Source organism: Mus pahari, unplaced genomic scaffold, assembly GCF_900095145.1.
Source record: "Mus pahari unplaced genomic scaffold, PAHARI_EIJ_v1.1 scaffold_12373_1, whole genome shotgun sequence".
In the NCBI taxonomy this organism is placed as follows: Eukaryota; Metazoa; Chordata; class Mammalia; order Rodentia; family Muridae; genus Mus; species Mus pahari.
The window spans coordinates 3,282-7,964 of record NW_018391668.1 but is presented as its reverse complement, the minus strand read 5'-3'; positions in this window follow the sequence as shown (position 1 = coordinate 7,964).

The window sequence follows — 4,683 nt, the reverse complement described above, 5'->3', positions numbered from 1 at the left end:
TTGTTGTCTGTCTCTGCCTGAATGTCTGATGGGGCATGTCTTATATTGGTGTTTCTGTCTTAAGGATATAATTTTAGAACTATTTAATTTACAGGACTCATTACTATGGAACAATCCTCTCTCTCTCTCTCTCTCTCTCTCTCTCTCTCTCTCTCTCTCTCTCTGTGTGTGTGTGCAAAATGTGTGTATCTTGTATATGTTGTTCATCAGAGCTCACTGGATTTCCTGGACTGAAGTTACCAGTGGGTGTAAACTACAATATGGGTGCTTGGGCTGGAACTCAGATCCTCTGCAAGAGCCATCAGTGCCCTTAACAGTTGGGCCATCTCTGTTTCTGAGTAAATCTTCATGACATTATCTTTTGCCAATTGCCTGATTTTTTTTGTTTGTCCTCAGGTAGTCATATTTTTTTGTGGTGTAACAAGTGCATTACTCCAAATCTAATTGAAATTTAAATTTGTATCTGCTACCAATCTTTACTAGAATACCAACTCTCTCTTTCTTCCTCATTTTAGCAATCAGTTGTTTAAAATATTAAGCCATGTGTTTGGATTTAACTCTTTCTCAAACTCTTTCCCTGTCCAGTGCCCTTCCTACACACCTAACTATCTGTTCTTCCCTTATTTCATTCAGTCCAGTTTGTGCTGTCCATATGTAATTGGGTAAACCATTAATGAAAGCTGACCTGCTCTTTCTAGGAGCTCCTAGTTTCGAATAGCTCATCACCTAATGGTGCTATCTCTCATTTTCCATCTCCATGCTGAGTTTATTCTGTATTGGGTTTTTATGGGGCTTTAGATACTATCACAACTCTGTGAGCTCATCTCTGCAACCTTTCAGTGTGCTCAGAGAAGAGTCTTCTTGTAGTCATCCAGCATCTCTACGTCTTAAGATTTTTCAGCCTCCACTTTTGTAATGATCCCTTGCTAAGAATGCGTTCTCTGAGGAAAATCTTCAACTTAGCATCACTTTGAAGGATCGTTCCAGGGCTAACAAATCACTTAGTAAATTTCCTCTTTGTTTCTGAACCTAGAAAACATCCATGTTACTTTATTGTGTCTGTATATGTCATCTATTAAATGAGAAAGGTGATAAATTGGTAAAGTACTTGTTTGGTTTCCTCAGAGGCCTGGGTTTGATCTCCAGCCCTGCATAAATCTGATGTGGTGGCTCATATCTGTGATTTCATTCCCTACCTGTTGGATTTAGGAGGATTAGCGTTTTAGGTAGTTACACAGTGAGCTTGAGTCTGCCCAGGACACATCAGATCATTTCCCATAAAACCCTAAAAAGTTCCCTGGGTTATGTGATGGACAGTTTTAACTGCAGTTTATGCCTGTCTTTGGTCTTCAAATAATTAATGATCAATATATTTACTATGAAGATCCCAGACCGTAAGTATATGCTAAGAATGTTTTATTTTAACCTTTTTAAGGGGCAGTTTCTGTCCCCCCCCCAACTTTTGAACTCTGTGAACTGTCATGCCCCGTGTGTCACATGGTGTCTCTTTTCGGCTCAGCTGTCTTTGACCTGATAATAAGTGATGGGTCATGTCATGAGAACCAGTAAGACTAGTATTCAGTGCTGTGAACTCAATCTCACCATCCTCCCCACAGCAATGAATCTCAAAAGGGAAGTGTGCTGCCTCTGTGGTTAGACTGTCTCCATGGGAGGAACTTGACTCAGATGACTTATAGACACACAGGGTCTCTCATCACTCTTCTGTAATGCTGTTGGCTCAGATGCAGAGAGCTGGCAGAGACATCACACTTGGTGGATAGGAATTCCTCAGGACATTGTGTCATGCTTTTTCTCCAACATTGCCCCATGGACTCCCATCCATGAAATTCCACATACACCATAATCTCTGAACACAGAGTGATATGGACTCTGCTGGGTTAGACCTACATAGACTCACCATATTCTTCACTTTCACAGGCTTCCAGCTAGTCCCCATGATGCCCTTCATTGTTTTCAGTTCTTATGCTTTGCCCTTTACCACCTTCCTCTCTCCATACCTCATTGCCATTCCCATTCACTTTCTCACTTTTTCTCCCACCCAAATTCCTTCCTTCATCCAACTCTAATGAATATTTAGTTTCCCCTTCTGAGTTTGATTCTAACATCCTCTCTTGGGACCTCCTTATTACCCTCCTTTGGGTCTGTGGATTGTAGTGTGCTTTCTGCACTTCATAGCTAATTTCCACTTATAACTGAGTACATAACATATGTATCTTTCTGGTTTTGGGTTCCTTCACTCAAGATGATATTTTTAAGTTCCACCCATTTTCCTGCAACATTTGTGATGGTTCTGTTTTCAATAGGTGAGTAGTATTTCATTGTGTAGATGTACCAATTTTTTAAATGAGGTACATCTTCAGATGAGGTACATGTAGGTGGTTTCCAGTTCCTGGCTATTATGAATAAAGCTGCTATGAACACTGATGAGCAAATGTCCCTGTGATATAGTGTGGCATTGTTTTGGTATATGCACAGGTGTGGAAAGACTGGGTCTTGATGCAAATCTGTTCCTAATTTTCTGAGATTCCACACAACTGATTTCCAGAGTGGTTGTCCAAGTTGTTTCTTCCTCCAACAATGGAGGAATGTTCCTCATTCTTCACATCCTTGATAGCATGTGCTATCACTTGAGCATTTTTATTTAATTCTTTTATAGACCAGACTTTATCCCCCTCACGGTTCACCATCTGATTGATCCACATCCCATACTTACTCCCTTTCTTTGTCTCCAAAAGGATGTCCCAAACTACCCATCCCCACTCCTGCTGACCTCCAGGGTCCTCCAGTCTCTTGAATGTTAGGTTCATCTTCTCTGACTGAGTCCTGACCCAGCAGTCTTCTGTTGTATCTGTCTTGGGGGCCTCAAATCAGCAGGTGCATGTTGCCTGGATGGTGGCTCAGTGTCTGAGATATCATAGGGTCCAGGTTAGTTGAGACTGCTGGTTTTCCTATGGGGTTACGCTCCTCCTCATCTTCTTGCAGATTTTCCCTAATTTAACCACATCTCTCAGCAGCTCCTGTTCATTGATCGGGAGTAAGGATACTTGTTGATTCTTTCAGCTACTTGTTGAATCTTTCTGAGGGCAATCATAATAGACCTTTTTTTGTGAGTGAGAACACCATAGCATCAGTAATAGTTTTAGGCCTTGGGGCCTCCTCTTGAGCTGCATCCCAATATCAGCCTATCACTGGACCCCCTTCTCCTCAGGCTCTTCTCCATTTTTGTCCCTACTATTCTTTCAGACAGGAACAGTTCGGGATTCCTGAGTTTTTGACTGTGGAATGGCAACCCCATCCCTCCAGTTGATGCCCTGTCTTTCTACTGGAGGTGGGCTCTACAAGTTCCCACTCCCCAGTGTAGAGCATTTCATCTAAGGTCCCTCCCTTTGAGTCCTGAGAATCTCTCACCTCCCTGGTCTCTGGTACTTTCTGAAGGGTCCCACCACCTCTTACCTCCTGAGTTGCCTTTTTCCATTCTTTCTGCTGGCCCTCAGGGCTTTAGCCCTGTTCCTCCTACCCAATACCTGATTATGTTCCCCTTTCTCCTTCCTATCCCCTTTCCTTTCCATGCCCATCCCTCCCTTCATCCTCCTGTGATTGCTTTCTTCTCCCTCTCAAGTGGGGTTGAGGCATCCTCACTTGGGCCCTTGGCTTGTTAACTTTTTTTTACTTCTGTGCATTGTATCCTGGGTATTCTGTACTTTTCTGACTAATATTTAATTATTAGTGAGTACACGTGAGTTTTTGGTCTTAGGTATACTGACCTGTGTACCATGGAATCTCAGAGTTGTTTTGATTTGAATTATCTGCTGACTAATAGTGGTGACCATTTCTTTTTTCTTTTTATTAAGTATTTTCTTTATTTACATTTCAAATGTTATCCCAAAAGTCCCCTATACCCTCCCCCACCCTGCTGCCTACCCACCCACTCCCACTTCTTGGCTCTGGCATTCCCCTATACTGGGGCATATAAAGTTTGCAAGACCAAGGGGCCTCTCTTCCCAATGATGGCTGAATATGCCACCTTCTGCTACATATGCAGCTAGAGACATGAGCTCTGGAAGTACTGGTTAGTTCATATTGTTGTTCCACCTATAGGGTTGCAGACCCCTTCATCTTCTTGGGTACTTTCTCTAGCTCCTCCATTGGGGGCCCTGTGTTCCATCTGATAGCTGACTGTGAGCATCCACTTCTGTGTTTGCCATGCACTGGCATAACCTCACACGAGTCAGCTATATCAGGGTCCTTTCAGCAAATCTTGCTGGCATATGCATTAGTGTCTGGGTTTGGTGGCTGATTATGGGATGGATCTCCGGGTGGGGTAGTCTCTGGATGGTCCATTCTTTCGTCTTATCTCCAAACTTTGTCTCTGTAACTCCTTCCACAGGTATTTTGTTCCATATTCTAAGGAGAAATGAAGTGTCCACACGTTGGTCTTCCTTCTTCTTGATTTTCTTGTGTTTTGCAAATTGTATCTTGGGTATTCTAAGATTCTGTTCTAATATCCACTTATCATGAGTCCATACCAAGTGACTTCTTTTGTGACTGGGTTACCTCACTNAGGATGATATCCTCCAGATGCATCCATTTGCCCAGGAATTTCATAAATTCATTGTTTTTAATAGCTGAGTAGTACTTCATTGTGTAAATGTACCACATTTT